Raw genomic sequence first — 17,951 nt, 5'->3', positions numbered from 1 at the left:
TTTTCCAGTGGACAAATATATAAGAATGTTCTTGATATACACGTGGGCTAAATAAGGTCTAGCTTTGCCTGTATTTTTTCATGGATTTTTTTTTCAACAGGTGGATGATTGGGATAACTTGACTTAATGACACTATTTCAGCACTGATTTCAGAGGTGACAGTTACAAACGGTTTCAAGATAAGAAACAGGTGTTTCAGCATGGTCTGTTGGGCAGAGGAAGAACAATGCCCTCCCCAATGTCATTGTTCATAATATACTGCTTTCTGATGAAGATTATGTTCACCCTTTTAGGCAGCATTCTATTTGCTATGCATATTTTGGGTGAGCTGGTGGAGTGGAAAGCCTTTAATTTTTTTTAATGCAAACACACATCTCACAGATTCTTATCCAGGACTGCAATAGCTGCAGTCCTTTCATGTGTACATAGGAGTCACTTGATGGCCCGTTTGCAGGAAACCATACAGGCTAAAATTAACACAGAGAGCAGCATGACAGATCTGAGTGAAACTGAAAGACCTGAGCAAGGTGACCATTGTCTTGCAGTCGAGCAGGAAGGATCTAACAGCCTTCTTTGCTGGTTTTGAATTCAGTGTTGTAAATGGGAAATATGCCATAGGGAGTACAGCCATGATTTCAGTGTCTGCTGACAGTTCCTCTGAATGTTCATGAATATGGGGGAAAGAGAAAGTGATTCTGGATGCCACACCCAAAGGCAGCACTGGAAATTCTTTCAGATGAGATGTTAGTGTCCTAATCGCGTGTGACCATTATCCTCTGGTGTGAGAGTAGTGTTGTCAGTCCATGTGTCAAGTTAAATTCCTACTCTGGTATTTACATTCCATGTACCTACAACTCATCCTGTCACTGCAGCTGCATGTATTGTAGTTTTTTCACTTCCCTCTAAACAATGATATATGTAATATTGATCCCATCCACCTCTCAGAGATGGATAACATGAAATATGTAGTACTTGAATCTCGTGCTGAACAGAGCCTGGCTACCACCAGAACCTGATAGGAAGGGGAGAACTGTGCTTTATTTTTGCATCCCATCTAGCCTAATGGTGACCAGGGTCTGCTTTGGGCCACTGAAAGAGTCATTGGAGCATCCAGGAAAGACCCTGCTGCCTGCGCGAAGGGAGTTGGTGAAGATAGAGTAGTTGGTACTCTGGCTTTTTGTCATGCAGGGATACCCACTGGAGATTTTCTCCACCATGAGAGGTACATAACTTCATATGTTACAAACACACACACAGACTGCTAAGGAGATAGTTAAACACTGTGTACTTGCACACATACACCGTGGAATCCAGCCAAAGGGAAGGCAGAAGATAACATGGTTGGCCATTGCAAAGATGTGCAGGAAGAGGCTGTAATAGGCCTTTCATCCCTATGTTACACCACAGGCCCAGGATTGCCAACTATCTAATTACACAAACCCAACCTCCTTACCTCTCCCCTCCACTTCCCCTTCCCTGAGGCCCCCTCCTGACCCGTCCCTTCTCTGAGGTAAGGATGTTAAGGACTAGTCAACTAGTCAACTATCCGATAAGCAAATGCTTAGTCGATTCCCCCCCTTTGCTGCCTCTGTCACATATGTCAAAACAGCAGCGCCGCACAGCTGAGCGGGGGATCACTTGTGTGGCGCTGCTGCTTTGAAACCCCAAGGCAGTGTTTCAAAGGGGCAGCTGCCATACAGCTGATCCGCGGCTCAGCTGTGTGGTGCTCCCCTTTGAAAAGCCAAAGCGGCATTCAAAGTGGCAGCGCCGTGGAGTCTGGCATTTCAAAGGGGCAGCACCGCACAGCTGATCCCTGGCTCAGCTGTGCAGCAGTTGCCTCCTTTGAAACACCCTGGAGCCCGGGGTCAGCTGGGGACTCCCCAACTGATCCCAGGCTCTGCGCGGAATTTCCCTAGAACCCGGGGTCAGCTGCGGAGTCCCCAGCTGATCCCGCATTCTGCTGATATACCACATGGAACCCAGGGTCAGCTGAGGAGTCAGTTGGACTTTCTGCTGGCCCCGGGCTGCACGCTGAGTTGTGCATTCTTCTTTGAATTGTACAAGAGCCCAAGTGGGGGCTCTTGTGCATTTCAAAGGAGGAATGTGGAAGTGCCTATCAACTAGTCAACTCATCAATTAACTGCAATTTAACATCCTTATTCTGAGGCCCTGCTCCTGCTCAATCCATTTCCCCCCCCCATTACTCACTGTCCCCCACCATCACTCACTTTCAACAGGAGAGAGCAGGGGATCAGAATGTGGGAATGGGTCAAGATGTGGGCTCTGTCTGAGCAGTGTTTACCTTAGGCAGCTCCCATGCAGCAGCACGGGGGGGGGGGGGGGCTAAGGCATGCTCATTCCCTGCCCTGACCCCTTGTTTCCAGAAGCAGCCAACATATCTCTATGATCCTGGGGAGGTGGCTTTGTGCAATACCTCTGCCTGCAGTCACCGACCTAGCAGCTCCCATTGGCTGGAATTCTCGGCCAATGGGAGCAGAAGAGTTGATGCTCAGGGTTGGGCATTGAGCAGAGACCCTGTGCCCCCTCATCTAAGGGCTGCAGGGAGGGACTTGCTGGCTGCTTGTGGTGTTATGCTTATAAAAGTGCATGGAATCTTTTTAGGGGGAACAGTGTGTGCATACATTCACACCATCTGTGCACACGCGTGCACACACACACACACACACAAACACACACACACGGGAGCTGGGCCTCACCCAGGCATGCCCAAGTCTCCATTGCTGTTGCAGAATGACCCAACGCCCCTTGGCTCTCACCCATCTTTTATAGCAACTAAGCCTATGGACTGTGCTGTGTCATGCTGGGATTGATAATCACAAACTGATTGTTTTCACAGTTCTCTTTCATCAGCAGTGGGTTGACACATGGAGGGGGCCCAAGAAGGAGCATGTGCCCCAAATGCTGTGAGCGGGAGGGGCAAGGAGCCATAGCCTCTGGGCAGACTAGCGGGTAGGCTGGTGCTTGCAGGTGTAACCCCAGCCCTCCCCACGCACTCACTGGCAGTGGCAGGGGAAAGCGGAACGACATGGCCCCAGCCTGCTCCACTGCCCCCCAGCTTCCCTCCCTCTTTCATATTTGGTGGCCTCTTTTCTCTTATCTATGCACAGTCCACACGTAGCTCATTCACACACAGAACAGTACAATCATTTCAAAAGTAAACTTCTAACAAGACAGGGCAAATCTATCAAGGCAGAACGGAACAAACACAATCTCCAATATTTCTGAATTGCTATAGAACATCAATATATAAACTAACATGAAAACAGTTTCATCAAGTACACTTATACTAAAAGCACTTTGTCCAGGACAAAACAATTTCATGCTCAAATCAATTTTACCACACGCCAGGAGCAGGACAGGGCCAGAGCAGTAGGGAGCCCGCCTTGACAGCACTGCACCACTGGACTTTTAGCGGCTGATCTCCTGGTTTGGCTTCAGGAGTTTGAGAGATTGAGCCAGATTCTGGGAGACTCCTGGCAGAACTGGAAGTGTTGGCAACACTTTAAGGGCTGTATCTGCAAGTTCTTAATGTGGGTTGGTGAGGAAGGGGTGGAGGTGCAGAGACTTCTCCTTCTGTGCTTCTCTGAGGTCCCCGAACCTCCAGCAGACTGGAAAGAAGTGGGCCAAAGATTCTCTCCCTCCTCTCCCTTGCACAAGCTGGCTGATTTGGTTGGCAACAGAGGGGAGCAAAGGGGCTCATGTTGACCATGAAGGGATGTAGCAAATGGCTCATTGCATAGCAGGAGCAACAGACTGTCTCTCATGCTTCCCAGGGACAATGCCGCTCTGCTCTGCCCCCAGTATAGGGCTCTGAGCCCTCAGAGCTTCCTGCACAATGAGGAAAAGAAGATTAATTGGTGAAAAATAATGTATTTTGTTCACACCTAAGGCCGTCTGGCCTCCAAAGTGTTCATTTCTCCAATGACAAGGAGCTCCGTGTTAATAGCTATTTGTCACCCATTGTGGTGCTTAAACAGGCCGAACGGAGCAGCATTCAGCTAATACGTCAGTGCCACAGGCAGATTTTCCCATTATTATTTTTTAAAAACCTTTTCTCCTGTGGTGATGGTTCACAGCAATTATTAGAATGGAAACAATTAAGATATTAAGCACCCTCATTCTGGGACAACTTAAACCAAAACTTTCATGAGAAAACAGAGACAGAAAAATATACTAACCTTTTAAAATCTCCCAGCATGTCTATATCTATCTATATGTATAGCTATATCTATTACACACACCACCCTCTCTCCCATGCTGAGTAAAACTGGAAGCAATAGTTACCATTATAATTTTTAAATGAGGGTTGATTACCATAAAGCAATTGATTTTAATATCTCCTTCTGTATAGTGTATAAATCAAGGCTAAGATGGCTTTGTGAGTGTGCTTTTGTCTTCTGATATTCTGGCTATAAACAATGATTTTCAATGCTGGGATTTAGCAGCATGAGCCTAATGTCAACAGGAATGGTAGTTAAATCCTCATAGACTTTGCTCGACATTGATGATTTCCCCCTTATCCCCACACACAGCATCCATACACTCGAGATAGTACAGCAGCAAGACCCGGTTGTACTTAGATTCCTTTTCAAGTACCTGGCGATGCCCCCCAAATGTAACCTGGATTGAATATAGAAATGGCTCAGTGAATCAGTCTTAGTAGATTGCACTTCCAAGGTGGCCCACCAAAAACCTGATGGGTCTTTACCAAAAAATAAAGAAAGAAACAAATGATGGTGCAAAAGTGTTTGTTTCAGGCTCTCAAAATCTAGGCATCTAGACTAAGCTCCTAAATGACTTGTACTAATTCACCTAGACATGTCTATGTGTATGCAAGTGCATGGAGGATTCTGTTCCCCTAATCTTAATGGCTGGTTTTATGTTGGTGATTCCTTCTTGATCTGCCAAGTATCATTAGCCTCTAATTTTGGGGAGAGTGTGATGAATTACAATTCTTAGTTCTTCTAATGGCACCTTTCCTGTGAGGATTTCAAAGCCCTTTATATGCATTAGGGAATCTGACCCCAGTTCTGTGAGGTACCTTTTACTGGTGGCCATCTTGGGTAGTTACAAGCCCATAAACTTCACACCTTATCAACATCTGACTATGGTGATGTAACGCTTGCCTGTGCCATGTTGTGGTGGTAGCTGTATTTTTGGGAACTGTATCACCTCATGGCAGTTGGGTTTGACTCTCACTCCCAGATATCTGGATATTTTCTGAGGCTGGCAGTATAGCGGCTACTTTCTAGTCCCTCTGATCTTTGCTCCATTATCATTTGTATTACACTCACTTTGCTGAACTTTAATCTGATAGTGGTGCCTTCACTCAGATTTGTCTCCAGCTCCCATGTTCTTTACCTGTCAAAAGGTAGCCACCAAACTCAAGGTGGACGGGGATTTCTTCCACAAAGACCCCAAATGCCACAGTTGTCCTACCTATCCCTAGGAAGCTTATAAAGTCTCTCTGGCCCTTTTTCTTCCCCCTCCTGTGAGGGCCCACTTTGCCTTGCAAAGTGGTGTCATTATAAATGCATCAGACTGTGCCAGCATCACACATGCAGCCTTCATTTAGCCCTCCAAGCTCAATTACATCCACTGATGTCTTGGGGGTAATTAAGTAATATTAGAACCTTGCCCTCCCTCCCTCCAAATGCTGCTCAAAGCATAAGCCTGTTTGCTCACCCAGTGGATCCCACTCCTCTGAGTGTCTGAATCCTCCCTAATGCACCTCACCGCGAATGAGGGCTAATTACATTTCTGAAAGATGTCATTAGCAGCATATTTGTGCTGGATTTCAGAAAGCTGGCACAAGGCAGGAAACGCTCCCTTAAGTGTCTTGCTGCTTTAACATCTTTGGAGCTACAATGAGGGGGGGTGGAGGGGGAAAGGGAAACCAACCTTTTCCAAAGCTGCCTTTTGGATACTGAAGGGGAGCTAAGTCTGGAAAGGGGACACCGGGATGTCTTGGGTGTTGTAATTCATTTCTCTTCTCAAATATTTTGTATCTTTCATCTGATGATTTCATACCAGTTTACGTAAAATAACTAATTAAGCCTCTCAGTGTCTCTCTGCAATAGGTAATTATTATGTACAGCAGTGATGGGCAAATGAGAGATGTTAAATAACTTGCCCATGATCAGAGCAGATCAGAGGCAAATCCGGAAATAGAAGAAACCAGGCTACAACCAGGCTACAACACCCAGGCTACATCTACACTACAAGGTTTTTGTACAAAAATCCACAGAGCGTCCACACCTCAAGCACGTTTTTGCGCAAGAAAATCTACAGTCAATTGACAGAACAGAGGGCTTTTTGCAGTGTAGGTATACCTCCTTCTACGAGGCATAACTCCTTTTTGCGCTACAGCTCTTGCACAAAAAGGCATGTGAGGACACTCCGTAGGGGCTTCTTGCACAAAAAGAGCCTGTCTGAAAAAGCACAGGTACTCTGATGGACATTCTGTGAGTGGCAATCAGAGCTTTCTTGCGCAAGAGCATCCATGCAGTGTGGATAGTCTCTTGCGCTTTGAGATGTGGACGTGCTTTTGCACAAGATGTTTTTGCACAAGAACTCTTCCACAAAAGACTTCTTGCACAAAAACCCTGCAGTGTAGACGTAGCCTCAGTCCCATTCTCTAGTCATTGGGCAACACTCCCTAATATGATGAAGAACCAGTGGTAGTAAATCAGTAGTAGGAATGACAAACCTGCACACAGAAAGGTATGATTCTATTAGAATATACTCAGCATGTCTACAACCAGACATTCAAGGCTCCCAGAATGCTTCTTGGACACCGTTGGAAGTCTTTATGGACTGTCAGCTGAACACTTCGATTCCTATTCTTGTGTAAATCCAGTTAACTCCATTGACTTTAGGAGAGTTTACATGACATTTTCACCAACATGACTAAGAGCTGGATTTGGCCATTTGAAAAGTTCACTATTATACTAGGCTTCCCATTCATAGGAAATGCATTCCTGCGGGAGTAAATGCTGCAGTGTGTGTGTGCGAGGATGTGGTTTTGATTTGACATCAGTGTGGCGGGTTTACGGGTGCGAGCGTCTCGCGCCCCCTCTTCTTGGCTTCGAACAGAGCCAGAGGCGGGGCTCCGCGGACCCACCGCCTTCGTTGCCCTCCTTGTCCCTAACCCCAGGGTTTGTTGGCAGGGCCTGCTGGGGGTGCGATCACCTCCCGACCAGGGGCGGCCGAGAGGGTTCGGCGAACCCCGAGTTCGGACCCCCTCCTCCGGCCGGAGGAAGGGGGTTGGTCGTGGCGTGTTTGGGGAAAAGGGGTTGGGGTCCTGGTCCTTGGAGGGTTCTGCGGCTGGTGCAGTTCACCCAGCTTCCAGTTCTCGAGAGTTGCAGGGAGGGTGGGGGAGTGGGGGACCCGGGCCCTCCCTCACCACCGGGTCCCAGCCCGAGGCCCTAAGTGGAGTTGGCGTCTAAACGTCGCCCTCCACGGCGGATGGGGCGGCAGCCCTCAACTCCTCCGTCCACGGGCGCCAAAAGGGCCCTGCCTCGGGCTCCTTCCACTCCCTGCTTGTCCGCCCCGGCGATGGGGCTGATCGGGGTGCACTCACCGCGTCGGAGTCTCCGGGTGCGTCCCAGTGCGAGCCGCCAGCTGCCGACGCCGTCCTTCCTGGTCGCCCCGGGGGCCGGGACCTTGGTGCCCCTGGAAGCCAGGGTCGCCACCTCCTCACTCCTGCCCCCTCCTCCGGCTGCCCGGCCGCCACCTTTATGGGCGCCGGAGAGTGACGTCTGGGCATTCCGCCCCGCCCGTACGCCGCCGCCGCCCCCGCCCTTGCCCCAGCGTGGGCCCGTGCCCCGTTTAGAGCCGCAAGCCGGGGCGGGCGGGCTGGCCGCTTCCGCGCGGTCCGCGCCCTCCCCCGCTCCTGGCGGGGTGCCCCGGGTTGGGCTTGCCGCTGCCCCAACTCCGGGGCTGCGATGCCAGTCGGCGCGCCGCTTGCGGCGCGCGGTTTTTCTCGAGGGAGGGGGAGTCCCGCCCCCTCCTCTAGTGCGAACCCCGCCGGGTCCGTCACAATCAGTTTTACAGTGACATCACTTTGTTGTTTTACTCTGGTATAAGTGAAATGAACCTCAGGCCCCAGGAATCTACATTTGATGCTGCTTTCAAGGAGTAGTAACTACCTGTCACAAATTCACAAGATCTGTAACCAGGCCCTTGAGAGCTAACCTGTTAGCGTGCTGGACAGCAAGGATCTACACAATTCCACAGGAGCAGGTCTGTGGCCTTCATGACTCTGGAACTGGGTTTGGAGCCCGTAGCCTTCTCCCCCTGTGGCTCTCTGCATTGAGTCCTACAAGACAGACTCTGACAGGAGGCTTGTTCTGTGCCCTTTCGGGGAGCAATGCTTTTAGTGTGTGCAGTGACACCAGGCTAAAAGAAGGTAACAAAAGATTAGTTTCCAGGCATACAGAATTTAAAAGTCGTTAGGTCAGCACCGAGAAGCATGGGCAACATAAAGTTCAGATTGGCCAGCTGTTGAGCCATGTGTAACACCGACAGACTTTGGTTGTCTGTGGGTGGAATTGATCCTGAGACCTTGGGAGCTTAGTGCATGAGTCTCTACCACATGAACTAAAAGACAGCTAGCTCTTAGCTAAGACTATAGACCTGTGGTGTCCAACCAATTCTGAAGCAGTAGCTGCTGTAGTGGCTTCTGCTATAGCCAACTAGCCATGCTCAACTGGCCAAATAACCACATTGCTCAAGCCAACTAACAATACTCAACTGGCCAAGTAGCCACATGTGGCTAGTGTGTTGGACACTACGGACTCTGAGTTGGGACTACAACAAAGAAATTGCGAAAGGAAGTGAGCCATGGGATGCACTGTAAGTGGTCTCAGTGCCACTAGATGGGTAAGTGCATCACGTGGCTCACTTCCTTTCACAATTTCTTTGTTGTACTCCCAACTCAGAGTCTAGTGTCTCTGAGGGTACGTCTACACTACAGAGCTAATTAGAACTAACTTAGTTCGAATTAGTTAATTCGAACTAAGCTAATTCGAACTAACACATCTAGAACTAAAAACTAGTTCGAATTAGCGTTTTGCTAATTTGAACTAGCATGTCCACATTAAGTGGACCCTGAACCGGGGTTATGGATGGCTGGAAGCAGTGCCGGCAGGGCATCAGAGGAGGACTTACAGTGTGGAGCTGCTGTCTTAGGCTAGCCGAGGGCTGTGCTTAAAGAGACACGACCCCCACCCCGGACAGACAGTTCTCAGGGGTGCCCCGCTTGCAAAGCAGTCCTGGCTTGGAGTGCCCTGAGTGCCCACACTGGGCACATCACAGCACTTGGCCATCAGACCGGCTGCACTTGCCGCAGGCTGCCATCTGGGGAGAGGGGGCAATTGGGGGGCTGCAGGAGAGCTTCCACCCCAAGAAGCCCGCAGAGCCAGCCCAGTTCTCCCCATCGGGGGCTCGTACCCCATTCCTCCCTCACCTCCTTCCACTTACCCTTCCCTAGCCCCCCTTCCTGATGTACAAAATAAAGAAAACGTGTGGTCAAAAATAGAATCTCTTTATTGAACAAAACTCGGGGAAACTGGGAAAAGGAGGTGGGAGAGGGGAAGAGAGAGGGTGGGAGAGGGGAGGGCAACTAAAATGATCAGAGGTTTGGAACAGGTCCCATATGAAGAGAGGCTAAAGAGACTGGGACTTTTCAGTTTAGAAAAGAGGAGACTGAGGGGGGATAGGATAGAGGTCTATAAAAGCATGAGTGGGGTGGAGAGGGTGCATAAAGAAAAGTTCTTCATTAGTTCCCATAATAGAAGGACTAGAGGACACCAAAGGAAAGGAATGGGTAGCAGGCTTCAAACTAGTAACAGAAAGTTGTTCTTCACAAAGCAAAGAGTCAACCTGTGGAACTCCTTGCTGCAGGAGGCTGTGAAGGCTAGAACTAGAACAGAGTTTAAAGAGAAGTGAGATAAAGTGATGGAGGTTGGGTCCATGGAGTGGTATTAGCCAGGGGGTAGGAGTGGTGTCCCTGCCCAAAGTTTGTGGAAGGCTGGAGAGGGAATGGCTTGGTCACTGTCGTCGGTCCATCCCCTCCAGGGTCCCTAGGGTTGGCCGCTGTCGGCAGACAGGCTACTGGGCTAGATGGACCTTTGGTCTGACCCAGTACGGCCATTGTAAGCTCAGGGCTCAGGGTCGGGGGTCTCAGTGGACCCCCTTGATTTTCATGCACACCTGCTCCTGGGTGGCCAGGCTGGCAGCTCTCCTGCCCTAGACGGCCACTTTCCTGTGCCTAGTGTGGAGGTTGTGGACGAGGTCCACGATGTCCGCACTAGACCAGGCGGGTGCCCGCCTCTTGCGGTCCCGGGCAAGCTTCCGGGAGCCTCCAGCCTGGTGCCGGGAAGAGGGGGAGGGCTGGGGGGCATCGGGTGGCTGGCTCGATCCGTGCCAGGTGCAGGGTCTGCTGGCTGGGTGCTGGCAGGCTTGCACCTGGCACGGGCACCGTAGCCAGCCCATGCCCCTTTAAGGGGTCCGGGGCCAGGAGGGGGGCAATAGAGTTTCCCTGGTGTTGGCCAGTGTGGCCACTAGCGAAAGCTGGGGAGGGCTAGCCTCCCACTAGTTCGAATTAAGGGGCTACACACCCCTTAATTCGAACTAGTAAGTTCGAACTAGGCTTAGTCCTCGTACAATGAGGTTTACCTAGTTCGAACTAAGCGCTCCACTAGTTCGAATTAAGTTCGAACTAGCGGAGCGCTAGTGTAGCGCCTATCAAAGTTAATTCGAACTAACGTCCGTTAGTTCGAATTAACTTTGGAGTGTAGACATACCCTGAGGGCTCAGCACTTACCACAGCCACCTGACACCTGTGCCCTTTCATCTCCAGCTCAGTGCCTTTACTACAGAGAAAGCGCGAGGGTGTGTGTGTGTGTATACATATAATATTTCCTCTTGGCCGCTTGCTGCTAGATGTGACTATCCTACTATTGGGACTTTCTTCTGATCCTTCATTCACTTGTGTAGACTATTCAGTTTCTAAGGGTACTTCTACACTGCACAGCTATCCTGAAATAGCTACCCTGCGCCTACACAAGCCGCCCGTTATTTCAAAATATTTTTTGAAATAACAGGCACACTATTTTGCCATTCCGGTAAACCTTGTTGCAAAAGAGTTAAGGGATGGCTCAAATAGCACATTATTTCAAAATTTGGCACTGTGTAGATGTGCCAGATTTTAAAATAAGCTCTATTAAAATAGATTTGAAATAAGGTATGCAATCTGAGTAGCGCAAATTGCATAGCTTATTTCGAGTTTAGGGTACTGAATAGACATGCCCTAAATGACTCTGGTCTCTAACCAGGCATCTGTGTGAGTCAAACACCTTGTCCTTTCTTTCTGCACTCAGTGGCTAGCAGTAGAACTCCCAAAGGGAAACTCAGATGTGCATTAGAGATGTTACATTTAGTTTAATCAACTAATCAACTAATTGATGGAATTTTCAACGACCAGTTGATTAGTCAATAAGCAGAGGAGCCCCAGCGGGGTTAGCTCCCGGCCATGGGAGCTAACCTCATTGTGGCTCTGCCTTTTAAATGTATTAAGAACCAACATGCTCTTAATACATTTAAAAAGCAGAGGCGCAGCATTTGAGATGGTGCACGAGCCGGGAATCAGCTGATTCCTGGCTCACGCCCATTCCCCACTACTCCTCTGTCTCCCCTGCCCTCTGCGGAGATGGTGCTGGGGGGAACTGGCTTTTAGCTCCCCCCAGCACCAGCTCCTGCTCCCCCTCTTGCTGCCTCTGATAAAGGCAGCAAGGGGAGGGAGAAGTGACTAGTTGAGGGACGAGTCGACTATTCACTTACATCCCTAAAGTACATAAGAATTATAGAAGATATCACCAGTATTTCCACATTTCTCACAATACTTATAAACGATCCCAGGATCTAGTTGGGGATGAACACCATCAAAATGCATGCTTACATGTTGTTATTTTATTGCATTCATGTTTGTTTTCCTGTGACAGGGGCTCTACTCGCTGCTGAATGGCCCTGCATCTTTGCAAGTCTGGGGTTTAACCCTGCCATGCTGACCCCTCTTCCTATGGTTGCATTCCATCGCTCTCTTCCACCTCTCTCTGGTTCCAAGAACTGCAGCCTCCACTTTGTGACTCAGCTGTCCATTGCTCTGTGGTTTCCCCGTCTTCTGAGGGTATCAAAGTCCTTCTGCAAGAATAGTCTCGGGCAGTCTTCTCCAGCACTGCTTGGATGGTGCCTCTTGGTAGGAGAGCCTGAGCATGCCCACTACTCTGGGTTCCAGTCCAGGGAGCTATACCTGACATCTGTGGTAGACAGACTTCCCTCCAATCCTTTTGATTTTTCCTTACTTGCAGTGCAGACTACTTCCCTGCAACTACCTGCTGCCAGATGGCTGGCTGAATAAATAGGGCCCTGCTAATTTAATGGCTGTGAAAAACATGTCAGGGATCATGAGATAAGCCAATCCCCATGACCTCTGATGGCTCCCTGTTCTTTGGAGCACTCCAGCAGAGGGGGCTCCTAGCTCAGGCTGGGCAGGAAAGGGACAGTCCTGCTCTGAAGGCAGCGCAGACGTGAGGGTGACACTCCCATGTCCACCCTACAACGGGTCTGTGACACTCTCTTGCCCCCACAGGTCCCATTTGGGTCAGGACCCCCACAATTACAACACTGTGGAATTTCAGATTTCAACATCTGAAAAAATGAAATTTACCAATTTTCAAATCCTGTGACCATGAAATTGACCATAATCAGGCCTGGCCTTTGGGCAAGGCAAGCGAGGTGGTTGCCTTGGTCCCTGCGTATTCAAGGCCCCGCATTGCCCAGCTCCTGGCCCCACCCATCTGGCCACTCACTTGCTGCCCTGACTGGGAGCCATGCGACCATGTGGCTCAAGGCCTCACACTGCCAAGCTCCTGGCCCCGCCCACCCGGCTGCTCACTCACTGCCCTGCCTGGGAGCCGCGCAGCTCAGCTGCGCTGCCTCGGGCCTGCAAACTCTTTGGCCGGGCCAGACCATAATGGACCATGAGTTTGGTAGGGCCCTATTTATAAACCCCATCCCCAGCCACTGGACTTCATCAGTTAATTAGGCTCTAATACGCTCTGGCTTTCCTCCGGGGGCAACTTATCATTTAATTGGCCCAATTTACCCCTTCAGGTCTTGCGAGGGGTGGCTAACCCATCCCGCTTCCCCACTAGAGCCATTCAACTCTAATGCAGTGACAAGAACAGGTTTGTGAGTCTGATGGGTTTTTCACAAATAGAGGCTGACATTCTCAGAGGACTCTCTCTGAGTGCAGTCGAACTTTATGTGTATTGACAGACTTATGTAAGGCTCAGGGCTGGAACAAAAGCAGGTAGTGTGACATAGCACAGAGGTGTATAGGTAAGGAGGTATTCAAGCTCATTAAATAACATGAAATAATACAGTGCACTGCATTTCTGAACTGAGGTGTGTTGAAAGGCTTTTGTTGGAGGGCCTGGTAATGAAATACGGTAATTAAGGTTGCTACAGTTGAGTACTGAGGTATGTTATCAGAGGTTATGTATGTTAGGGAAGTTGCTACACAGTCAGTTCACCAAATGCTTGGTGCAAACCACTGCTTCCCATCCCTCACTTTAATGAGCACTCAATTTTGACCCACTTTTAGACACTTATCATTGATACTGTCATATTCCCCTGTGCAGAAGGGCAGAATGAAGGGCTGTCCAGAGTATCACACATACTTATGGATTTTTTATTGCAGGTATATTTTTGGCCAAAATTATGAGTGGGAGCCAGAAGGAAATAAAAGCCTGTTTCATTTCAGTTAAGAACGAATTGCAAAGCTTTTGTGAAGATATATGCTTTAAAAAAATGGTTTAAAGATCAATCAATGACAGACTTTATGGGCAGCCTTTAAAATATATTTAGGGCAAGACTTTGGCTTGAAGCCACTGAGTTGTAGAGAGGGAAGATTGTTCACTGGTGACTGGTCTTGGTGGAATTACACCTGAGGCAGGAAGACAGTTCCTTGGCTGGGGTACACTGGATTTAATGGTGCTATGCTGATTTGCACCATGTAGGGATCTGAACCAGCACATCTAAGAACTCTGGAAGAACATGGGTCTTAGTGACCCTACTATTTTACAGGCTGTGCTGTGGTGACTGAGTGCAGGGTAGGGGTTTGACTGTAGTCCTTCTCTCGCCTTCTGAGGACTCTAGCACCACCGTCTGCACAGGATTCTTCTAGCTTCTGTGCATCAGGTCTGTGATTTTGCCAAACCCTTGTACAAGAGCACAAGGTGGAAGAGATGGTGTGCCAGAAAGATGGAAATTGATTACACCGTTCCCCATCTGTGCCTAGCTCTGGAAGGGTGCATGATCAAGCCATTATATTTACAAACATCATTTCCTCCTCTCTCTACCTACTACCTGTCATAACAGAGCAAAAAACACTAGAGGCATCTGTGATGATCCCATCTATGATAATGGAACCTGGAGCCCAGAACATCCCAAATCCATTTTGGAAGGACACCAGCATGTAGAGTGGGTAGAAATTACACCAATCTCACAGTGCATACATTCAATATATACTTACGTCCCTGTTTGCAGATCCCCTCTGGGACAGACCTGTAGGACAGATGGTATTGTAATGAAAGATTTTATCAAAAAGGCTTCCCTGTCAATGATTTCCCATGGCATTAGAAGATCCAGGAAATTGCCTAACTTTATGGGGTCATGATGACCTCCAGTCCTTTTAATAGCTTTCAGGAGCAACTAATTGTCAGACATGTGAGAATCCTAGTATTTCCCACACCTTCCTTGTCTCTCTGGCTGTGTTTAGGCTGCCAGCTTAAGGTTGTCACCACCCTTTGCACGAAAGGAGAAATCTTCACTCAGTGTAGCCATTCAGTGTGACTGGTCCTGTGTTAATTAGCCTGAGTGTGCCCTATCTGAGAGCTGAGGTTGTGATTCACTTCAGATAGGCGCCACGATGCAGACTAGAGTGACTTCACTGAGACTGTCAAAGACCTTACAGAGTAACCTGTGAATGGAATCTCCATAAATTAGGGCCAATGTTTCAAGTGAAGACGAATTCAGTGACACCATCTAGTTTCCAGCAGTCATTCCAAAAAATGTAAGGGCTCAAAAATATTAATAATTTATTTCAGATGGCAGGAAGGTTGGGTCCTAATGGAAAGGACTGGGACTCAGGGAAATTGCAATATCTTACTGGCAGGTTGGAAAATTGAAAAATATGTCATTTCAATATATCCCAGTTTCAGCATATTGATATGGACTGCTAATGTTTGGGTTCCCTATGATCTGGATCACTCACCCGTGTAATGGACACAAGTGGGCTTTTGATTTAGTTTTGAATTGCTCCCACTCACCATAAGGGCCAAATTCTCCTCTGACTAAAACTGATATAAATCAGGAGCAACTCTGCTGAAGTCACTCAGGATATACCAGTGTAAACTTAGTGTAAAAGATAGGAGAATTAGGCCTGCACTCTAGCTCCTGATGCAAACACTGGTGGAACAATACAGTTTATTTTACTGATTGCAAATATTATGCCTTGGTTTGGTAATCTACAAATTTGGTTATATTAAGGATCAGTAAATCTGAAAAATTCCCATTGACAGCAGTAGACTTCTGATCGGGTTCCTATTCATTTTCATGTACTTTATGGGCTGAGCTGGGACTGGATATAGAAGCATAAAAATACCACAAGAAAGATTTTGGGATCTAGAAGCAATAGCAACATATGAAAAGCCGTTTCTCACAGCAAAAGCCCAGTGTTTAGACCAAAGAAGTTTAGGTAAACAAGAATCTTTGTGATGCTTATCTAAATGTAAGTTAGACTACTTGAGGCTGCCCATATTCTGTGATTATATGTTTCTACAGATTATTGTACATAGCAATTACTCTTCATAGATCCAAAAGTTATAATTACCCTGTAACCCACAGTTTGAGTTGGAAGGTAGAAATAACTATGGTAGTTACAGTCTGTACCTGCAAAATTGTTTCACTTTGATGTATGTGTAAACTCCATTCCAGGGAGCAATAGAAAACTAGTACAGACTTTCCCTTCTTTTAGGAAATACATGAAGAATCCCTTCCGAGTGAAGAGATAAATCTAGTTCAGGTTTTGCTGCATCCAGCATCCCTTCTAAATGTGCCTGGAAATCCAGTTCCTTTTCTTAAGAGGTATAGCTCCTTTTAGTTGTCTTTCCCTGTTTCATCCCTTTTACTTCCACTCAGCTTTTCTTCCCTGCATTTTATTCTGATCAAAATAACATATTTTAGTTGTTGAATTTTTCCAAATAGGGTTGGTAACATTTCCTGCCTCTAATCTATACACCGTGGGCTCGTCTACACTGGCCCCTTTTCCGGAAGGGGCATGTAAATTTCATGAGTCGTAGTAGGGAAATGCGCGGGGGATTTAAATATCCCCCGCGGCATTTAAATAAAAATGTCCGCCGCTTTTTTCCGGCTTTTAAAAAAGCCGGAAAAGAGCGTCTACACTGGCCCCGATCCTCCGGAAAAAGTGCCCTTTTCCGGAGGATCTTATTCCTTTGAAGTAGGAATAAGATCCTCCGGAAAAGGGCACTTTTTCCGGAGGATCGGGGCCAGTGTAGACGCTCTTTTCCGGCTTTTTTAAAAGCCGGAAAAAAGCGGCGGACATTTTTATTTAAATGCCGCGGGGGATATTTAAATCCCCCGCGCATTTCCCTACTACGACTCATGAAATTTACATGCCCCTTCCGGAAAAGGGGCCAGTGTAGACGTAGCCCGTTACTATACAGTAACTTTGTCAACGGAATAATGAAGAGGCTATCTGTGTCTCTCCCAGGCTGTTAGCATTCAGTAGCTTATGTCTGAATGTCAATGCGGGCTTGACTATGAGTGATTTTGCTGTCTTTGGGCAAGATGCAAACGGTGTAAAGCTTACACTCAATGCAAGGTATAACAGATAACATAAGGCAACGTGTCATGTAGTAAGTACAGCTGCGAGGGTATGTCTACACTACAGAGTTTTGTTGGAAAAACAGCCATTTTCTGATAAAACTTGAGGAACGTCCACACTGCAATTGCATTCTTCTACAAGAAAATCAAAAGAACAGAGGGGTTTTTTCCGGCATTGGTAATCCTCATTCTATAAGGAAGATGCCTTTTTGCGAAAGAGCTCTTTTGGAAAAAGGTGTGTGTGGACGGGGAAGAGGGAGTTCTTTCAGAAGAAGAGGAAAAAGCACAGGTGCCCTAGTGGCCATTCTGTCCATAGCAGTCACTGCTTACATGTGAGAGAGTATTCATTCAGTCTGGACACTATCTTTTGAAAAAGCAGATCATTTTTTCGATGCACTTTTGCAGTGTGGACACTCTCTTTCGGAAGATCTCTTCTGAAAAAAGCTTCTTCCAAAAGAAGCCTGCAGTCTAGATGTAGCCTGAAATTCTCAGCAACACTACCCACAAGAGGTTTTCACTTCTAAATGCTCATTATGGGTTCTCTGGAGAAAAGAAGGAACCCTATGAGACTGGAATTATGCAAAGGGCTTGATGTATTTCCCAACAGATATTAGCCCTCTCCCCTCCCCCTCCCCCTCCCCCAATAATATAGGGAGTAGGTGCCTTGACAGGGAAAGCTGGTTCCTGCTCAGTGAGTGAGGTAAAGAGTTCGATTAGACTCCCATAAGGATTCCAAGACAATTCTGTGGAGACAGACTGCATGGCGAAAAAACGGGCACCTCTCTTAACCTAAATTCCACTGAAGCTTGGTCTCATCTGTCTCCTGTCACTTTAGATTCCACCTTCATCTCTTCATCATCTGCAGAGCTGCTGCAGGCTGGTAATCAGGCATGGGGCTTATGTCGGTTCCTATAAAAGGGGAAAACAAAAGAAGGATACTGAAACTGAGAAAGAAGAAA

General features: G+C 47.8%; 1 long non-coding RNA gene across 1 annotated transcript in view; it reads right to left on the bottom strand.

Annotated features, from left to right (window-relative positions):
• Positions 1 to 7,742, bottom strand: part of LOC142830498 (uncharacterized) — a 29,502-nt gene extending 21,760 nt beyond the window's left edge. Inside the window, exon 1 of the long non-coding RNA XR_012905793.1 lies at positions 7,604 to 7,742. This is a non-coding gene — a long non-coding RNA (uncharacterized LOC142830498). The remainder of the gene's footprint in view (positions 1 to 7,603) is intronic.
• Between the last annotated feature and the right edge of the window lie 10,209 nt (positions 7,743 to 17,951).

The sequence above is a fragment of the Pelodiscus sinensis genome, chromosome 8 (genome assembly GCF_049634645.1).
Source record: "Pelodiscus sinensis isolate JC-2024 chromosome 8, ASM4963464v1, whole genome shotgun sequence".
Lineage (NCBI taxonomy): Eukaryota > Metazoa > Chordata > Testudines > Trionychidae > Pelodiscus > Pelodiscus sinensis.
Note: the sequence above shows the minus strand (reverse complement) of the source record. Positions and strands in the feature narration are given on the sequence as shown.